The sequence below is a fragment of the Acartia tonsa genome, chromosome 6 (genome assembly GCF_053477335.1).
Source record: "Acartia tonsa isolate MP-2025a chromosome 6, ASM5347733v1, whole genome shotgun sequence".
Classification (NCBI taxonomy): Eukaryota; Metazoa; Arthropoda; class Copepoda; order Calanoida; family Acartiidae; genus Acartia; species Acartia tonsa.
In genome coordinates this window covers 36,322,905-36,345,935 of record NC_137265.1, presented here as the reverse complement: position 1 = coordinate 36,345,935, position 23,031 = coordinate 36,322,905, and the positions used below count along the sequence as shown (strand labels likewise).

General features: G+C 31.4%; 1 protein-coding gene across 2 annotated transcripts in view; it reads left to right on the top strand.

The window, feature by feature from the left end:
• The window catches only part of LOC145322525 (activin receptor type-1B-like), a 279,945-nt gene that overhangs the window by 215,427 nt on the left and 41,487 nt on the right, over positions 1-23,031 (top strand). The window lies entirely within an intron of this gene.

Genomic DNA, 23,031 nt, shown 5'->3' with positions numbered 1-23,031 from the left:
TAATGTACATCAATATATCCGCAATTGTCTTATCCCTTCAGATCCCTTGATATATCCACATCTTAGCGGTCACACCAGAATAGCTATTTGCATGCAGTACAGAATAAAATGTTGGCTGATGATAAATTACCCTGCAGAAAAGGGTATACAGAAAAGTCTACGTTGTATAAAGGGGAGAAGGGGTAATTGATAAATAATAATTATACAAATCCTTAGATTAAAAATTGATCCTATATAATAATAAATTAAAACTGATAATTTATATAAAGTAGTACAGTAAGTTTTTTTTTTTAAGGGCGCAACCGCCAGGCTATTACAAAAATTTCTGAATCTAGACCTACAATTTAAAAATGTTGAAATAAATAATTTTAAATGTTAATAGAGTATGCTAAATAGAATTATTTAAATTCTGTACAAAAGTTAAGAAGGAAGCATTATTTAAAAGTTAGAAATTAAGATTTTTTATTGTTATACCCAATTTATAGAGTAGCTGCGCTAAAAAATAAACCTTTAGCTTATATCAGCAATAAACAAGGATGACAACATCCATAAAAACGTAGTTCGAAAATCAGAGGGAGGGACAAACAAACATTGACACTTCTAGAGTATTAGAACTTGATAAGCATTTATTTGTCTAAACAAAATTGAATGTAAATTTGTTGCAATATTGCTAAAATACATGTAGACACTGTTTAATTCATGTTAGATTCATGCCTTAGAATAGTGTATTTTTTAAAAAATAGATTGAAAAACATACTAACTTTAAAATTAGGACATAATTCCATTTTCAGGAATATTTGCAGCTATAAATATTATAGATGCTTCGCTTTTAAGTAACATTATACCTTTTTGTCCTAGGAATAATTATTACAAAAAATCAGATGAATTTGATAATATAAAAACATTAATTCTTTTAAATCAATAAGAAAAATCTTAAATTAAGGAGAAGTGCTATCCGTTACGGACGGACCGACCTAACTATAGAAATGCTTTACTTTTAACAAGAGTACAATACTAAAGGTGTCAAAACTAAATTCCACTTTATTTTTAAACTTTTTAGTAAACTATCAATAAAATAAAAAAGTAAAAAATTGACTTGTAAATTGAAGTTATTTCCATATAATTGGTTTAAGCATGGCTTAGCCATTGCACAAGTTTTTTGTGCTTGAAATTTTTTTACAGTGTCCCATCACTCCCGCATTTCCTTATATCCGCAAAAAAAATTTCATAATCGTAAAAGAAGGAAATAATATTATGGCGGAAGGGGACCCAAAGTTTAATAAAGACGCTCTCTCATTCGTTGTTAAAAACAAATTTTGAGACTTTTTAAAATCTTGATTTTTCGTTTTTAACTAGCAGTGTTTATAAGTTCCAACCAATAATTTTATATTTAGAAACTATACAAATAAAAAAGAGCTGGAAAATACTAGAAAAGTGTGGTAAGGAAAAATGCTGTTTTGCGATTTGCCGATCTGCTAATGCAGAAGTAATTGCACACCAATTTTGCTGCTTCTAAGGCTTTGTATTGAGTTCATTAATCCATAATATTCTTTTAGATAAAGTATTATAGTGTTTTTTTTTGTTTGTAAATAAAATATAGGTACAGACGATGTTTTAGAGATCACAGTCCTATTATATAAAGTAGTAAGCGTTTTGTTGGCTGAAGCTAACGATCTTAATAACTACTGAACAGATTGGGATCTTATTTTAGGTAAGCCTCACAAAAAATTGTGAGTGAAAATTATATAATACGTTTTTGTAATATGGACGACATGAATGAATATGAACTGCATTTAAAAGAAAAAGTAAATTTATAAAAACAGGGACAATACTATTCAATAAGGAAAGCCCACAAAAGATCTGTATCTGTTATATTTATAAGATTTATGCTGAAGTATGCTTTAAACATAACCAAAATATAAATATTTTTATCCAAATAACAAATAAAAATAAAACATAAAAACATTATTGTACGGACATTTGAAGGACTAAGTTATAGAGTAGCTGCGCTTCTAAAACTAAATTTGGTAACATGACACAACTCTATGGTGCAATATACAACCAGGACAATATTGCTCACAATGAGCATAACAAAAAATTGAAAATGATTCATAGAAACGTTTGCAATATAAAATTCTAAATATTATGCAATTATCTATAATACAAAGTAGCTTGATGTCTATCTGTCTGTCCGTCTGACCGTCTGTCTGTCCCTTAAGATCTCGGTAACCACTGAACCGATCGGATTCTATTCTTCAGGGTATATACCTACTGGTTCTGTGGTGGTTTTAGGCTATTTTCTTAGGGGGTTGAACACCTCCAACCCCCCCCCAAAAACAAAAAAATTCCCTCCCATTTTTTTTAAATTAGAAAGTAGTGAGGCACCTTAGTGGGGGTACTTAATTTTTTTTTAACAGAAAGTAGTGGGGGTACTTATTTTTTTTTAATTACCTCTTGGGACAAAGCCCCTAGAGGCTAGGGGCGAAGCTGCTAGTGTATATATAAGATGAAACTCAAAAGTAGCAGGATGTCTTTCTGTCTCTGTGTTTGTACCGAAGGATCTTGATAATGCTCTCCTTCTTATAGATTCATGGAATATTTTTTCTCGTATTCATTCGAATCCGGTGGATAGGAACCGGTTCTCATCCATACGAAAAAACTATGTCTAGCATCGTATTATATCCAGCTTTCTACGAATATAGAAATGTACAATCATAAGATTAAAACTAGTTTTTTAGCCGGTGACTTCGTCACCTCGGGGCTAAAAAAACTAGTTTTAATTTCATAATTGTACATTCTATATCCGCGGAAAGCCGTTTATAATACGATGCGAGAAATAACTATTATCTTTTTTTGGGAGGGTACCATTATATCCACTCTCCTAGGAGAAAACGCCACTAGAAAAAATAAACACCCTCCCCCCCCCCCCCACCAAACCTCTTTCATATTAAACTCAAATCACTAGAGTGGTGATTTAACTTTGTTCTGTAAGTCCAATCCGATGAATTAGAACCGGTTCTCAGCTGAAAAATATTGAAAAGTTATGTATAGCATCGAATCAAAACCAATTTTCCACTAAAATTAAAATAAAATAACGAAAACCAGCTTTGTTATTTCCAAGGGGCCAAATGCAATAAATAAATATTATGAAATCACGCCTACCTATTATTATTACACCGTTTTAGAGTTAACTTCTTATTGATGCTTTAGTTATGAACAAAATTGTCTTTATTTAACACTAGCGGTTTCGCCCCTAGCCTCTAGGGGCTTTTCCCCAAGAGGTATAATTACATCTACTTTATTCTACCCAGCGGAAAATAGCCTAAAACCACCACAGGACCAGTAGGTATATTCCCTGAAGAGTAGAATCAGATCGGTTCAGTGGTTACCGAGATCTTAAGGGACAGACGGACAGACATCAAGCTACTTTGTATTATAGATATCAAAGAACATTGGGGTGTGATATTATGAAATTAAAACTACTGAATTAGGTTCATAATTAGTTTGTCCTACTTATGGACACAATTTTCTTTATTTAACATTTCAACGAATATTGTAAAATTTCTAGATTTCACCGTTTTATATTGAGCTTGTTATTGCTGCGCTACTTATGGCCACAATTGAATTTGTTTAACATGTCAAAATAAATTGTTGAATATTATGAGATTATGACTACTTATTACACCATTTTATATTTAGCTTGTTATTGCTGTACTACTTATGGAAATAATTGGCTTTGTATCCTTATATAAAAGTAACACAATGTCTCTGTGTCTGTTTGTCTGTACTAAAAGATCTTGCTAACCGCTGGACTGATATGGGTTCTTAACCGTGAAGCTTCTCATGGGTCCTATTTTGGGGAATGTACCTCCACCCTCCTGAGCGTTTTTGCCTCAAGAAAAAAATAACCCCCAACATTTTTTTTATAACTTTATTTCTTAAACTAATATATAATTAAAGGGAAGGGGGTGCAACGACAACTCGCCCCTCAAGTGCCCCTAGTGGCCTCAAGGGGCATATCTGCTAGTTAAGAATAAAGAACTCGGTGGTATATTATGAAATTACGACAGCAAGATTACACCATTTAAAACTCATTGCACCAGCAGTTTTTTAGTGTTTTTACGTTTTCGCAAAATCAATATTTTTAGTTGTGTTACTCAGAGGGAAAGAGGGAGAGGACACTGGGATGTTTATTATACTAGTTCTCGAAGTCTTATAATAGCGTTTTCTTATTCGCTAGCTTAACAACTTTAAGAACTTTTGATTGGTTGGTTTCTTAAGTTGAGTGTTAAATCGTTTCACGCACAAATGTTTAGGCTGGAACTTTGCATTTTGAACAGAGCCCTTTTTTGCTGTTTTAAAAATAACCCCAAATAGCTACAAAAGCGATAAGGGCGTTCTCGGTGATTTAAAAGTGAGTTACGATTCAATTATACCTCATTTTAGGCCTTTAAAAATAATATAATATTACCCTTTTCTTCCTATAAGCTAAAAGTACTTGTATGTCAAAATTATAAAAAGCGAAGCTTTTCTACATTGAAGGTCGGTCCGTAATTGCGTCCATCCGTCCTTCTGACGTATCAGATATAGGCATGTTAAAATTGACCTATCTATTTCAAACACTGCACGAGATTTTGTGTAACAGGTGAAAAATGAAAGCATAAAGCCATACTAAGACCAAAGAAGATAAAGTTTATCTTCTTTGACTAAGACATTTCCTAAAAAGCAAAACCCATTAGTACTAATATGTTCCGAAATCGTAAGCTTCAGACTTAAAACTTACTACTTTTGACAATTACTTGGATGTTGCACCATAAATACTCCCATCTGGCTTAAACAACGATACCTCCCACAATATTCACGCCCTTTTCTCCATCCCCTCCCTCCTCATGGATGAACGAACAAAATATGAGATCCATATTAACAACCTCAATTGACGACAAAAATTCCCCTGTCAATATTTCCACGTATATTCTTTATAGTGGCTTATCAAATAACAATCGTTTGAATTTTGGGCCGTTTTCAAAAATTTTTAAAATGCAGGCTTGGTGTATTTCTTGCTGCGCTACTTAAGGACAAAACTATTCTTGTTTCTAAATCAGAGAATAATGTGATAATAATAAGATGTATGTTTATAGTATTGTCTATCTACATAAGGACACGCTTTACATCTGTCATGAATTTTATACATTCATATTATTATTATAATGGATGTTTAATACGTGGATAGCGTATGCAAGAGGGATTCTTGCATACTCTGATAATATTCTACTTCCAGATGCCTAATATAACGATACCCCGCATCTACCCCCATACTCCATCCCCTCCCCTCTTACTGGAGGAATGAACTGACCAATAAAAGAAGGGCCATTGTAGCAACCTAAATTAACGACAAAATTTCCATTGTCATAGTATCCACCTTTTCTATATCCATTATTATTATAAACATTTCATAAATATAGAGGCAGTTGTTAATAGCGAAGCTACTCTATCATTACACAAGTTCGTCTGCATGTAAATTTGTCATCTGCTATTTTATATAGAAGGCTAGTTTTTTTGAAGATATGAACAATTGCTATATCGGACATTTAGTATTTGTGAAGGTTTAAAGCTATATTTTTGGGTCTTGGGATAGGTTTAGGCTATATTACTTCTCTTCCTTCAACCTCTAGTATTTTTTTTATTTGAGAAACAGACGGTATTTCCTATTGAAAGGGTAGTTGCGCCACTCTCAATAATAAATACATACATATATTTTGGCTTGAGGCAATATAGATAAGATAGAATGGATTGTCACTTAATTTCATCCATATTATAATTGGATACATACAATAGAGAACCTCAGAATTGGGTCAGCTTCGAGCACAAAAACCTGACCACAATTTAAAGTTGTAAATCTATGCAGTTATTATCTCTTAAAACATTACACTTTTAATTAAGTGTCTATTTTATTAGAAGTACAAACTTGCAACGTCTAGATTTTTCTACCAATAATTTCAATTTTCAGGAGGGTTAATTTTGTTTTATCATAATCTGGAGTGTACAATAGTTTATTGTCCATTGTCATATCTTTGAAGATCCCTAGATTTAACGCTTCAAATTTTGAAGGATAATTAGTTTAGCACTATATCTTATGTTTTATTTTCAGGTTTCTATACTCCAACATGATCTAATCCTAAGGTTCTTTAGTATATAATTTCTGATTGGGACAACGAGTAGAAGGTTCAGAGAGATATATTTCATCAGAAATTTTATGTATCTATTTTAAGAGCAAAATAACATTAAGAAATTATATATATTGTTTATAATCTTTTTAATGGCATATAAGTTTGAAAAGACATAGCTTTCTTTAGATGTGAGGGTTTGATTACAGGAAATTCCAGGATCAGATTTTGAACAGTATATAGTCCATATGACAAATATCAATAAGAAGCAAAGCACAAAAAAATCATGGATGGACAAACAAACAAAGTTGACAAGATGTTCAGTGGCCATAAAAAAAGAGAAAGAGAAGGTTATGATAAATAATATAAAATCATGTAAATATGTATTTTGTAGCATTGCCTACAACAGATCGACTGCATAATTAAGTAAGTCTTTGATAAGAAGAATCTTTACATACAATCAGCAATCTATCCTAAATAGCAGCCGAGAAAATAAATTTTCCCAATGGCGTTACACACTGACGGAAAGACAGACAGACAATGTGAATTATAGAGTAGCTTTGCTACTAAGAATATGACTTAAATTGGTGCGGCAAGGTGGGGTAATGACAAATAGTTTATACGAGACAGCAGCTTAAGATCTAAAAATTTACTAAAACGATTGTCTGGTTTTGTTTTATTTAAAGTTATCTGTACATAGGTCCCGTGATGGTTTTAAGCTATTTTATTTTCAGATTTAAGTCTTGAGATTGTTTTAAGCTATTTTCTAGCCACTATAAACATATATTTCTTACAATATTAAAGCAACATAAATTTGACAAATGTAAATCAATCTTCAAGTTTTTTGTGTTGTCGAAAGCTTTTTGTCATTTTCTGATTTATTTTCAATGTAAAATTTTGGTTTTATCCTCTTTTGAAATATTAGCTATGAATTTATCCCCCCCGGCCCTACCTCATCTACAAGTAAAACAACAATAGAATATCATTACTCCGATCACGGAAGGACGTACACATACTCAAGTTATAAAACATGAAAGAATCCATTAAAAAAAACTTGAAGGAGGGGGGGGAGGGGGTCAATAATGCTATTCTTTAATGTTTAAGAATAAAAATCATGAAAAATTTTAAATATTAAGGGCTAGTCTATGTTTCGTAGGTGTCTTTAAAGAGAAAAATCTTAAAATTATTAAAAATAAAAATAATGTTGCATGTTTATAAACATTTGAACCCACTTTTGTTTTCAGAAAGGAACAAGGATAACAACATCCATAAGTAGCGATGAGCACAAAAAATATGGAATGTACAACCAGAAAAAAAGCCAGTTATAGATCAGAGGTTTATTTGTTATAACAAAGAAAAGAAAGAGAAAGAAATTCACAAAAACCTTTTAAAATAAGGTTTATGTCTTAAGAAGAAGACAGACGGACAAAACAATTTATATGAGGAGAAACAGTTATGGGCATCTTTACTGAAAATTTCAGGTCTCCAATTGTCATTGCGTCCGAGAAACTCACATTTTCACCATAGCGATACGCTCTGAAACACAGTCAGATAAAGTAAATTATAGAGCACCAAAAAAATATTTCAGATGAAAATTTTGTCCAAACTACTAATCATTAAATGCGTTGTTACTCTTGTTGTTGATAATGTTTCTGGCTTGTTAAACTTTTTATGAATGATATCTATAATACAAAGTAGCTTGATGTCTGTCCGTCCGTCCCTTAAGATCTCGGTAACCACTGGACCGATTGGATTCTACTCTTCAGGGAATATACCAACTGGTCCTGTGGTGGTTTTAGGCTATTTTCTTGGGGCGTGGGACACCCCCCCTCAAATAAAGATGAAAAATTCTCTCCTAATTTTTTTTAAGCAGTTAATTTAAAATGTAGTTGTCGCAGCACCACAGGTACTTAATCTTTTTTTTTAATTATCTCTTGAGACAAAGCCCCTAGAGGCTAGGGGCGAAGCCACTGGTCCTACTATATAAAGTAGTAAAGTTATTTTGTCTGTAACTTAAGATTTTGATGTCCACTTTGACCGCTTGAGTTCCTATTTTAGGGAAGCTTCACATAAGTCTAAGGATGGTTTTAGGCTATTTAATTTTTATATTTTAGTCTTTTGATGGTTTTACGGAGTTTTTGTATACAGAGCCCCTAGATGATAGGGAAGATGCCGCTAGTTTATTTATAAAAAGTTACTTTAAAATTTCCAAAAAGCGGAGGCGTTTTGTTGTCAAATTATTAAACAAAGATGAATTGCAAAAAAAGAAATTGTGTTCAAATTTTTAAAACAATGTTAACCTTTAAAACATAAAAAAAAAGAGTGATACCATCCAAAAAATGAGTAGATTATTTTTGGAGTCAATTATTCAACGTGGCAGAAAAAAGTTAAAAACAGCAATATTTATATATTTTTGGGGGGAGAATATTTCCTTCTTGAGTTTCTTTTAAAATTGACTCATTTGTTGGGTACACTTTATTAAAGATAAATTTCTTATAGAAAAGCTACAATGTCAAAAATCATTTACTTGTGTCAGATTTTGAAAATATATTATTTGAAAATTTATGTCATTGGTGCTCTATCTTAAAGTTTTTATCCAGCACTAAATCCACTGAATAACTAGAAAAGTTTTTAAGCCAGCGAATGAGAGATCGTAATAATATAACATTTTTATCAGTATATTTTACAGTCAAGTGTTCTCTTCTACCCTAGTATGACAATGTCGGTGTTAGACCATCAACATATAGTTGACCTCTGTACATGAACTCTAAATATAATATTTACCTATACCTATATCCCTGTTAGACTATCAACATATAGTTGACCTCTGTACATGAACTCTAAATATAATATTTACCTATACCTATATCCCTAGTTAGTCTATCAACATATAGTTGACCTCTGTACATGAACTCTAAATATAATATTTACCTATACCTATATCCCTAGTTAGTCTATCAACATATAGTTGACCTCTGTACATGAACTCTAAATATAATATTTACCTATACATATATCCCTGTTAGACTGTCAACATATAGTTGACCTCTGTACATGAACTCTAAATATAATATTTACCTATACCTATATCCCTATTAGACTATCAACATATAGTTGACCTCTGTACATGAACTCTAAATATAATATTTACCTATACCTATATCCCTGTTAGACTATCAACATATAGTTGACCTCTGTACATGAACTCTAAATATAATATTTACCTATACCTATATCCCTAGTTAGACTATCAACATATAGTTGACCTCTGTACATGAACTCTAAATATAATATTTACCTATACATATATCCCTAGTTAGTCTATCAACATATAGTTGACCTCTGTACATGAACTCTAAATATAATATTTACCTATACCTATATCCCTATTAGACTATCAACATATAGTTGACCTCTGTACATGAACTCTAAATATAATATTTACCTATACCTATATCCCTGTTAGACTATCAACATATAGTTGACCTCTGTACATGAACTCTAAATATAATATTTACCTATACCTATATCCCTAGTTAGACTATCAACATATAGTTGACCTCTGTACATGAACTCTAAATATAATATTTACCTATACATATATCCCTAGTTAGTCTATCAACATATAGTTGACCTCTGTACATGAACTCTAAATATAATATTTACCTATACCTATATCCCTGTTATACTATCAACATATAGTTGACCTCTGTACATGAACTCTAAATATAATATTTACCTATACCTATATCCCTGTTAGACTATCAACATATAGTTGACCTCTGTACATGAACTCTAAATATAATAATTACCTATACCTATATCCCTGTTAGACTATCAACATATAGTTGACCTCTGCACATGAACTCTAAAATACAATATTCCTATACTGTTATTTACATTGATAACTGGAAAGGTAATATATTAAAGATTAGATATTCTATAATAGTTATTTATGCATCGTATTATTGACATTTATTCGTGGATAGTAAAATATTAAATAAAATTTTCCAGTTTAGTTGCCATGAGAGGCAGAATGACCAGGCTATCAAAACAGGAATCAATTTCATTATTTTCATTTAATTTTTTGTGGAAATTCTTAATAATATGATACGATTTTTAAGTTGTCTCTTACTGAATGCTGTCAAAGTAAGATCTTATAGTACTATGTTTTCATTTAATTTGAAAAACGGCATTATACACAATATACATATTTCTTTATTCCTGTGTTATATTTTTTTCCTACTTGACAACATTATCACATACAGCTAGCCACCAGGGAGCAATAGGATAAGGTATAATAAATCTAACCCCATTTTTTCCCACCTATGATAACCATTATTTAAAAGTGACTGGATGTTTGTGTGTGTGTTTATCTGTACCGAAGGATCTTGTTAATCGCTAGACCAATATGGTTCTCCTTTACAGTGAAGATTCTTTAGGTCCTGGAAAGGTTTGTTCATATTTTGGGGGAGTATAACTTCCCTTCCATGAGAAATCGCCCCTAAAAAAATACCCTCCTTCCAAAAAAAAAAAAACACGATTTAGTCCGACTCCCCACAAAAGGCTTCTTAAAATAAAATTTGGTTTGTAAGAATTAGAAGGAAGATAAATTCATCGTTGATTGTCTTATCCCTGAATCCTAAATAGCTGGACATATTTAACCGTAACTGCAATTTATACAATATATGAAGAAAGGACAATTATTATGCAGACATAGAGGGGACATTGGACTTTAAATCATGGTCTCCAAAGTTTCAGGTTAGCTTAAATCTTTGGGGACTTTATTAAAACGTGTTTGGTTAGTACACACTGCCAGTGTCCTAACTTTACCCCTTTCATCCAGGTATAAGGTTTGCCATCAAGTGTAATAAATCTTAAATAATATTTGGGGGGCAAATGGAGAGGTCGTCAATTTTACGATATGTTGCCCCCCACCAACGACAGCTGAAAACCACGTTTAGGTTTCGTGATTTTTTCCCGAATTAATCTATTTATTGGTATAAGCTGACTTTTATCTTTTTGGAATTTATTAGAAAGATTAAAATCGGGTTAGATTTCTTAAAATATCTGCATTTTACAAAAGAAGTTAAAATATAAAATTCTGCAGTAGAATTAGCGTAATATAAGGCCAACAAACAAGCTTTATTTATACACCAGGTGTAAGGAAAACAAAATAAATAAGTTAGATATATGTATAGATAGATACCTTTTTAAAAGAAAACTTGTATTCGAATATTTTTTTACATTTATAGGATTTATAATTATTTTAGTTTTTATCCCTTTTTACATTTACTAATTATATATTCTACCTATCTGTGGTATATTGTCCGCGTGTGTAGGATATTTAACAGGTTTTTTTCTTCTAATTTTTGGGCACATGCATGCTTTTTTTAAATTTCTTCAAATAAGGATTGTTTAATAATCTCTTGGTAGGGCCAAGACCTAAGTCACATATTTTCTAGGAAGGGAAGGGGCCATTGGACTTTAAATCATGTTTATTCCATGATTTGGTTTGGAAACATTTTTAGACATTAATAGGTAGATCTTGATTGGATTGTACAATTTCCACCAATTATTTTAATTTTCAGAAGGGATAATTTGTTTATCATAATATGGGTTGTATTTTTTGTTTCCCTCACACTCAAAACAAATAAGGATTTTCAGGGGGCCGCCCCCGCATTTCTTATTTTGTCTACTAATATTGGGAAGGATGGATAAATTTTGGTACAGAAATGAAATCTAAACATGGATGCTTATTAAATCTGTAAACTCAGGACAACATGCATATTACGGGATGCATAATTTGAATGTTATGAAAATGAGAAAGTTTAATGTATACTATTATTATTCAGGGATCACAAGGGATAAGACATGGGCCGATAAATTGAAGTACATCCCCAATGTAGATACACAAGATTAACCCCTTCATTATATTACAATTAGTAGTCGAAACGTTTGAATTCTCAACTTAATGAATTATCCAATTAAAATTCATCAAAAGTCCCCAAGTTGTTAAGCCAACAAATAAGAAAACGTCATTATAAAACTTTGAGGACTAGGGTAATAAACAGCCCAATGTCCCCTCCCTCCCTGATTATTATTATTATTATTCATGCAGCAAATGAATAGAAATTGCAGACTTGCTTAATGTCATGATAAAACTATTCCTTGTGGGACAAAACCCATTATAAAAATACCTAAATTTGTAAAATTCCGTGTTGGACAAAAACCATCAAAAAAGTTGTTCTATTCCTCACTGGAGAAAAGAGGGTTTTTAGGATATACGCAGGAGTGTCTAAAATATTGAGTGAATTAAGTATTTCTATGCAGGTTAGGTTAGGTAAAGATATGAATATACAAATTAGGCATTAAAAAAAGTATCACTCCTGCATTTGTCCTAGGACCGAAAAAGGAATTATTTTTTGGATGATCACCATTACAAAGGAACTAGTAATTAGGGTATAACAGATAGTCATATCATAGTATAAAATGACAACAATAGAATAGTTCAACTTATTTTTCCAATTTAAAAGCAGAGAGATTTTAAGCAGAGAGGTTATTTATTCTAAATTTTTTCTCAATTTATTTCTGAGGCTATCTGTTTTATAACAGTTTATTTATGAATTTACAATTTCAAACAGGGTTTTTAGTTTTACCTCTGGGGCTATTTGTCCTGTTTGTTATGGGAGATTGAAATTATATAACATAATGTTATAAATTCATGATTTAGAATTAGAATACACCACACGGGATACAAAGTAATTGACTGTGTTTAATTAAAAATAAAGGATTTTTACTCTTGGGCTATTTGTCCTATAACTTGTGGGTGAATGAAAGTATATAATTATAAATGCATAGATGGACAACAACAATACCCAAATAATAATAAACTTTATCTTCAACTCTTCACAAACCTAAAGCAGTGAAAAAAGGAATATTCAAATTTAGCAAAAATTGTTTAAGGTGGTAGCTACAGATCAGTATGTTAGTATGTCAGTGCGTTATACAAAGTCAACTTATAAATCTAATATCTAGATTAATTAATTTCATAATTTGTGATTTAATGACAAAACCCATGGTAAATTTTTTACTTTTTTTATCAAAAATATTGCTTGCATTTTATGTTACTTTTCAACATTATACCTTTGATTAATACCGCCTTGGAATGATTGAAAAATGATTTATAGTAGGTCACATGGCACTAACAACAAACCCTTTGATTGCACGACCATTATTCATAGTAATGAGTTGGTCTGTTTTTGTTATGGCATTCACTCTAACTTTTATTATTAATATCGTGCATCTGACAAAGTAGCAGTAGTTATAACTATTAACGTCTTTAACGTGATTTAGGTAGAAAATGTTAAATATTACATTTTATTTAACTTTTCTATCCATATATCCACATTTTCTAAGACAAATAGCCATCAAATTCATAAAGAAATTATTGTTTGAATTATACACAATTTTACCCTATAACAATTTTTACATGAAATAACACAATTGTGAACTTTTACCTGTAGAAAAAGAAAAAAAATTGTAATTGCAACATCCTTCCTTGATTACGAACAGAGATGTCCAAGCTTTTTTTATTTTGAGGGATTTCAAAGGTTTGAGGGGGTAATCTGATAATTTTTTAAAAATTTTAAGGGGGCTAGGTGAGTGGTTTAAAAGTTTGAGGGATGTAAACACCCCTTTACCCCCATCCGTGGCGGTCTATGTTCTCTGTCTGTCTGTCCGTTATGATCTTGCAAACACAATCATAATTCATTTTACTTATACATTGAAAGGAACATATAGGCTTGGGGCGCAGCTGTTAGTATCTTATAAGCTTGTATAATCTTAGATATTTTACATAAAACTAATACATATATCATTTTCACAAATAATCACATTGTATAACTGTTGATCTATTCAAAGGTCAAATTCACAAAATATTGTGTAATTATTTTCTTACTAATACTTCTGTACTTGTCATATTAAAGTAAGCAAAAATAGTAAAAAGGCATAGGCACCCCAAAAGTTTTAGGAGAAGAATAACCCGAACAAACCTTTTAAATCCATCATAATATTCTTTTGGCGCTTTGCGCAATTTTTTAAGTCCTATTTTTATTTTTAAAAAAATCAGGCTTCTTTATTGTCAATTCAAAACCCTAATTGTGAGTTTTACGATCCACCTAAGTTATTTTTGGGATTGATTTCTCTCCCCAAGTCAGTTACCCTTCCCATGTTAAGATCCCCCCCCCTTCCCCCACGCACGGTAAGACGGCCTGGCGTGTTATGGCCGTTGTCGGCTTTGTTTCAGTCTGATACTTACATTTTCATACTTTTTATTTTCAAATTTTGAACAAAAAAAATCCATTTCTAGTTACTGCAGATTGATGAAACCCTGCGGAGGCACTATCCCTGTGTTGCTCTTTCAGCCTTTACTTAACCATACAAAACCTATAATAATCATAAAAATTACGTTTTTTAACATCAGAAGAAAAACTGCCACATTTCATGAATTCGGCCAACTTTTTGAAAAAATATATACAGTTTACATGCATAGGAGTATTTGATATATCATAGCAACCCATACAAATAATTTCCTGCTATTTGTTTAGGTTTCTTAATCTTCATATTTAATCACTTTTATATAACATTATGTGTACTAAGCTTATACAATCAGACTAAAAATAAAAACAATGATGACAACATTCATAAAAGCAAAGCACTGAAACGGTAAGGCAGACGGACATGGACACTTATATAGTGTCAGAACTGAATAATCAGAATATAAAAGTATAAGAGTCGAAGCAAAATTGTAAGTAAATTTGTTGAAAAACTGTTTTATACAGGATAATGTTTATGGACATACTTACATATTTAGGACTTGACTTTAGAGTTGCTTCGCTTATAACATTATACTTTGTTGTCCCAGGAATCAATATACCAAAAATCAGATCAATCGGATGATTAGATCACATAAAAATTTGTTGTTAAAAAAGTTAAAAAAATCAACATGTTTAAAATGGACGTACGGAAATTTTGGTAATGATTATAGAGTTGCTACGGTTTCTAAATCGTACCTAACTACTAAAGGAATCACCAAGCAAAATTTGAAATCGATAGAACAATTCTAACGTGCCTAAATTAACGAAAAAAGCTATCCGTTACGGACGGACCGATCCTAATTATAGAAAAGCTTCGCTTTTAACGGGGTTGCCAACACCGATAAAATGTTGTACCTTGTTGTCCTAGGAATTATTGTTTAAAACTCAAATGAATGGGATATTTAAATCATTAAAAAAATTCTTAAAAGTCAGCATGCATGTTTCAAATGAATTTTCTGATAATAATTATAGAGTTGCAACGCAATTTAAATCGTACATAAATGTTACAGGAATCATTATACAAAAACTTGTCTAAATTAATGAAAAGGACAAACCGTACGTACGTGGTACAGTCCCTAATTTTAGAAAAGCCTTGTTTATAATAATTATTTCTCGCATCGTATTATAAACGGCCTTCGGCACCTGGGACCTAAAAAAACTGGTTTTAATTTTATGATTGTACATTTTTATATTCGTAGAAGGTTGGATATAATACGATGCTAGACATAGTTTTTTCGTATCGATGAGAACCGGTTCCTATCCACCGGATTCGAATCAATACGAGAAAAATCCTTTTCTGCGATGAATCTAATCCATGTAAGAAATGAATATTTTGATGCTACACTGTCAGTGTCAAGTTCTTTCTTGGTTAACAGAATCATCTGTTCAAACAATATTAATAAATCACAGGGATCTAAAGGGATAAGACAATTGTCAATAAAATGATTTATATCCCCAATGATGATACACAAAATTACCCTTTACGTAGATTACAATTAGTGGTTAAAACGTTTGGACACTCAACATAATGAACCAATCAAATTCTATAAAAGTCCCCAAAGTTCTTAAGCCAATGAATAATAAATCGCTATTATAAAACTTTGGTGGCTAGTGTAATAAACATCAAATGTCCCCTCCCTCCCTGAAATAAATCATCATAACATGTATGATTTTAACCAAAGATTGATTGGTTGGTTCATTTAGTTGAGTGTCTTTTGTCCACACGCTTCAACCACCAATTCTACAGAAGAGGTAATTTTGTGTATCAACATTGGGGTTGTACATTAATTTATCGGCCATTGTTGTATCCCTTTAGATCCCTGAAGATGATTCGTATATCTTATTTTTCATCAAAACCTGTCCTTACGTCTATTTCCTTTTGTAGTACTTACAACTTAAGTTATATCAAAGAGTAGATTCGCTTCTTCAAAACACTTGTGTAAATAATATTTGGTCGTTGATATGTACATTAGCAATCAATAAAACAATATGTTTTTTTTTTATAGCTAGTAAAACTATGTTTTAAGCTCAAATGACAATTAACAAAAAAATATTTCTTTGATGAAAATGAATTAAAGCTTAGAATTTTTTGATTTTTCATTTGATTGAAAATGTTTTTTTTTTCTCCAATTTTTCCGGTTATAAAATTCTATTGTATATATTTATTATGCTTTATTTGTTAATGGAACACAAAATTTTATTTTCAAAAAGAAATATTATTTTTTTAAATGTGGAAACCTAACAGAAAAATTTATTCTTCTGATGGATAATTTATTAGTTTTTTTGTACAGCTTTTAGACATAATTGTTTTTCTTGAAACATTGACTATCCCTGAAGTCCAACTGACAACAATGTGCAAAGTTTTCTTGGTAATTTGCAAATTTGAGGTCTGCATGTATTTTTGCAACCCACTCAAACTCGAGACGGCGAGCTGTAGGAGATTGGCTTTATTTTCAACTTTTTTTGCTGTTGAAAACTTTAAGTAAAATATTTGAAACTAGCGGTTTCGCCACCAGCATTTAGGTAAGTGAGGGCAATAAAATATCCAAAAATAACCAAGGCATAGATTTTCAATAAATAGCTAAAAACCTTCCCTGAACCTTTATAAACCCGAATTACTTAAAATATTATATAATAGGTTATAAAAAGTAGCCTCTAGGGACCCTTTAGATAGAGGGAGGGGAGGGGGGGGGGGGGTGAAACTGTTTTTCTTGGGATGATTTCTCTTAAGAGGTTTGGAAGAACTCTTCCCCATAATAGCTAAAAGCTTACCAGAACCTTCAAAAAGCTTCAGTATAAAATATATCCACATTGGCAAATGACTGATGGAAAGACAGACAAATAGACATCCTGTTACTTGACAGACGACCAAACTAGTTAAGTAGTAGCTTCTCCAATCACACCAACCTTTTGATTGCACTACCCTTATGTGGAAGTCCTAACTGTACATTAAAATAATTAACTTAGTCACTTTTTTTTATGGGCGAAATTTATGACTATTCCAATGCAAATGAAATGAAAAATAAGTCCATTCTAAAACATAGCACGGGCTTCTAGGTTGCAATTTGAGGTGCAGGAATTGATATAGTTTATGTGGATATTGCGATAGATTCTTGTATACCCTGATGTAAAATGTTTCTCCCAGCTGACTATTGTAACAATGCACCAATCCCCTCCCTATGAAGGAACGTATTGGCCAATATCTGAGGACTGTATTAACAACCCAAAAAAATTACCATGTCATAATATCCACGTATTTTATATCCATTGGTACAGGTGTGCGGGGTTTAAAGTATCAGGGATAAAGGAAGCCGGACATCATGTCTTGGTCTGTCACTACAAAGGTTTCGTGATTTTCTATTCATCTATTATTATATTTTTCTCTTTTTTTATGACCATTGAACTGAACATCTACTCTGTAAATTACTTTGTCCATTCTTGAATTTTTTCATTGCTTTTTAACTGGGAAAGAGGTCATTGGGGAGGCATGTTGATTTATTTTCGATTGTCTTAACCCCTAAGATACCTGGGACAACGAGATCTTCACAATACAAAATTATTTGAGAATGAATTTACAAATTTGTAAAATTAAGGCAAATCTTTTTAGTTAAATTAGCATGAAACAGAAATAATTGCACGAGTATTTAGCAAACCTTGTTACAAGCGAAGCTATCTGGAATAAAGTTAATAAATCACGTACTGTGTAAGGAACAATTAGATTTCATTGACATTGTAAATTGTCTAATAGTTTGAAAAACTGGACACTAGAGTAAAACACTAACAGGGAAGGGGTTAAATAACTCACTGTGGGCTAGAATTGAATCAAGACAAAAGTAAGTGCCGAGCCCTGGGACCTATGTATGGTGAAAATAGACATAAAACCATGATGATTCCAGGTAAAACCAAAATATTTCAGCGGGGGCTTTTTGAGAAAATTAGATTTGAAAATTTCAAGTTCAATTTTCACCACCTAGGAGTTGCCGCATAATCATGACAAGAAAAGCAAATATTATTTATTTTTAATTTTGAACAACTTTGCTTTTATAAAGTTCTTCATAAAACCACTCCTGAAGGGAGTTAATAAATGGCCATTTTTATCACTTGCTTTGCAAAGGTCACGAAAATTCAGCCTAAAAAAAATCATATATATAGAGGTTTTAAGAAGGACTTCATAAAAGCAAAGTTGTTCATTATTTAAAATAGATAATATTTGCTTTTCTTGTCATTATTATGCGGCAACTCCTAGGGGGTGAAGATTGAACTTGAAATTTTTAAATCTAATTTTCTCAAAAAGCCCTCGCTGAAATATTTTGGTTTTACCTGGAATCATCATGGTTTTATGTCTATTTTCACCATACATAGGTCCCAGGGCTCGGCACTTACTTTTGTCTTGATTCAATTCTATCCCACAGTGAACTGTATCTCTACATCGCAGTGTCCTTGAGCCGACTCTCAATTGTGTCATTGAAATCCAAACAAAGGTGTCGGTTTTATTAACACAGCCAAGTAGCAGAAAACAATCTGGTAGCAGACGAAAAGGGGAGGGGGGTAGTTATCTGTATATACATCTACACTAAGATCTGTTACCTGGACATATTTCATTTTAACCCCCCAGCATCAGCGTAATTTTTAATGTGTTATCTTACTTTCGGGTTCAAATTTATAACCATACTACGTTAAAATTAGAACCTTCTGCTGCAATGTTCGGGGCGTGAAATATTAAGAGTAGGGTATATGCCTTGGCTCATAAACAGTCGCATATCTTTACCATATCTTTAGAACTTCCAGACAAAGGGTTAGTTGTCTGTATGGTAACCCAATACCTTTCAGGCAAATGGACGCTTTTATCGCGATTCTCAGACGCGGAGTATATTCCAAGGTGCATGGAGAAGGTGAGAAACCGAAGCGACACCTTACCTCCGAGAGATAATTGTGCAACTTTAGCCCCTTTTCAATCTGATTGTCAGGTTTTTATCATTTGGATTATCAAAATAAATAAGAGAAAATTATCTTTAGTTCTTGCCAAACTAAAATGGGCAATTCATGAATCTTATTAGCTTTGTTACGGTTGTTTTCTTCCTTGTAATTCAATTCATTTTACACTCTTATGGTGGTGGATAAATATCATATAATTGTTTTTAAATGCAGTTATTTTTAAAGAATAAAAGGACTGTCGGGGAGGGGACATTTGACAAGGTAAATTATACCTACCTTAAAAACACGTTACTTCATTTGTTGGATTGAGAACTTGAAGATAGAAAGGGATTGATTCATATAAAGTAACCATTTACAAACATTTAAACTATTAATTTTAAACTTTATTTGGGTTTATTTTGGATTTTCATACTTTATAGGTACATTAATACGGCACTGTGGGCTAGAATTGAATCAAGACAAAAGTAAGTGCCGAGCCCTGGGACCTATGTATGGTGAAAATACACATAAAACCATGATGATTCCAGGTAAAACCAAAATATTTCAGCGGGGTCTTTTTGTTTTATTTCAATTTTAAGTTCTGAAAAAAAAATGAAAAAAATATGAAAATCTTTAATAAAAAACAAACAAAAACTGTTTTTCAAAATTTTTTTTCACTAAAAGATACAAACAACTTATATACATACTATAAGCTTTAAAAAAATCAAAATTTTCAAATTTAGGACTGCCTTTCCAAGGTTAGAAGAAAAATCCTAACAACGAATTCTAACATATTTCTGATCAACATAGCAATAAAACGTCTTTTGCTAAATCTTTAACATCAAAATTAAATAGCACTTACTAAAGACTTTTTTTCATTTAAACTTATACTTTTTACATTATTTAACTTTTAAGATTGTGTTTTTTTTAAAGAAAGGTTGCGTGATTTTTTTTCTCATAATTAATTTATCTTAATATGCTGCATTATAAGTGACTGACATTGTAGGCTGTGATGGCTTAGAAAACTCAATACCAGTTTTGTTAGCCCAGGCCATCGGCCCCTCGGGGCCTACAAAACTAGTTTTAATCTTTTTATTTTTATTTTACTATCTGCTAAAAGCTGTCTATAATCCCATACAATAAATAACTATTAAACATACCAATTAAAGTGAAACAGGGATCTTAAGGGATAAGACAAAGGATGATAAATTGATTACTCCTTCTGTAGATTAATATTATTGGTTAAAAAGTTTGGACTTTGCATGTTTGAACCATCAAATCATTAATCAATTCATAAATTATCAAAAGGATGAGAAAATGTGTTTATAAAACTTTGGATATGATTTACAATTCTATGTCCAGTTCACTCCCTCCCTCCTTCGTTAAACATACACTTATATATAGACAGAAAGACATCCTGTTACTTTTTGTCTAGAGTTTTAGGATATTTTGTTCTATCATACAAATTATTTAAATATCCTGTTTTGAAAAGAGAATGCCGTTTTAAAATTTATTTTGCTAATTATAAGAGGGAGGGGACATTGGGATGTAAATCACACCAGTACCCACGTTAGCTCAAAAAAATTGTGTACTTTTACTAAAATTAATGGAATGGTTTCAAACTAATATTTTACAAACATATAATCAAACAATAATTTTACATAAGAAATGGTTAGTTTCCTTGTCATAATTTGTGGAAATCTACATGTATCACTTTATTGTCCTTTGTCTTATCCCTTAAGATCCCTGAAAGAAAGAAACAAGGATGACAACATCAATAACATGGATGAGATGGGAATATGGACAAGCAGTTTTAAAAAGAATTTCTTTAAATCTTGAAACCTTTCTTGCGTATTTTATAATTTTAATATTTATAGACCTTGACTGATATACAAAGTAAATTGTTTAGGGAATCTTCACAAAAAATGCAGCCGTCTGTCTTGAATAGCTGCTATACAAATTAAATTTCCCCTGAAAACAGACAAAAACAAAACTATTCAAAAGTACCCATAGTTGTTAAGTCAAAGAATAAGAAATGTCTTTATAAAGTTTAGAGACTAGTTTATTAAACAGTCAATTGTCCTCTCTATTTCTGGGACACATTCCATATAAGTTTCATTTTAAAAAAACCTAGAATAAACAAAACAAAATATTTTTACTAAAATATAAGCCAACGAATAATAAATTATTATTATAGAACTTTTTAGACTAGTGTTATAAACAGTCCAAAGCCCCCTACCTCCAATGTATGATAAATAATTGATTTTATACATGATAAATACATGCAAATCGGCAAGAAGGGAGGAAAAATGTGACTGTTTATTTGTTTGTGTAGCCATTGTTTCTTAGTGTTTGGACCTAAGTAGTAATGAAGAAGGATGAAACACTTTTGTTTAGCCACTAGGGCTATTAAGCTCCACGCTCAAGTATATTATACCTTGACCCGCTGTCACAAGTGAGCTACTCTTTATTACCTCACCCTCGCCGAGTATGGCATGTGACTATAAATTATACTGGTACCAAAAGTTTTTATAGACACGTTATCTAATTAGTTAACTGGTCTTTTATTAAATCTTAATTGGATGGTTCAAACTAGCAGTGTCCACACAAAAGAAAACTTTTCCTATTTCTAAGAATCTTTACAGTTCTTATGTCCCCTTCTTCCCTGTTGTTTTGTTGTTTACAATTAAATTATACTGATAAATAAATTCTTCAATTTATGAAATGGTAGATTTAATATGGATCAAGGGGACATTGGAATGTAAAATTTGCTGGTACCCAAAGTTCTTTATAAATATTTTCTCATTCATTGGTTCAAAAACTTTGGAACTTTATTTTTCATCTTGATTGTTTGGTTTATACTATTAGTCTTGGTATGTTTTATTGATAATTTATGAATTGATTAATGATTTGATGGTTCAAACATGCAAAGTCCAAACTTTTTAACCAATAATATTAATCTACAGAAGGAGTAATCAATTTATCATCCTTTGTCTTATCCCTTAAGATCCCTGTTTCACTTTAATTGGTATGTTTAATAGTTATTTATTGTATGGGATTATAGACAGCTTTTAGCAGATAGTAAAATAAAAATAAAAAGATTAAAACTAGTTTTGTAGGCCCCGAGGGGCCGATGGCCTGGGCTAACAAAACTGGTATTGAGTTTTCTAAGCCATCACAGCCTACAATGTCAGTCACTTATAATGCAGCATATTAAGATAAATTAATTATGAGAAAAAAAATCACGCAACCTTTCTTTAAAAAAAACACAATCTTAAAAGTTAAATAATGTAAAAAGTATAAGTTTAAATGAAAAAAAGTCTTTAGTAAGTGCTATTTAATTTTGATGTTAAAGATTTAGCAAAAGACGTTTTATTGCTATGTTGATCAGAAATATGTTAGAATTCGTTGTTAGGATTTTTCTTCTAACCTTGGAAAGGCAGTCCTAAATTTGAAAATTTTGATTTTTTTAAAGCTTATAGTATGTATATAAGTTGTTTGTATCTTTTAGTGAAAAAAAATTTTGAAAAACAGTTTTTGTTTGTTTTTTATTAAAGATTTTCATATTTTTTTCA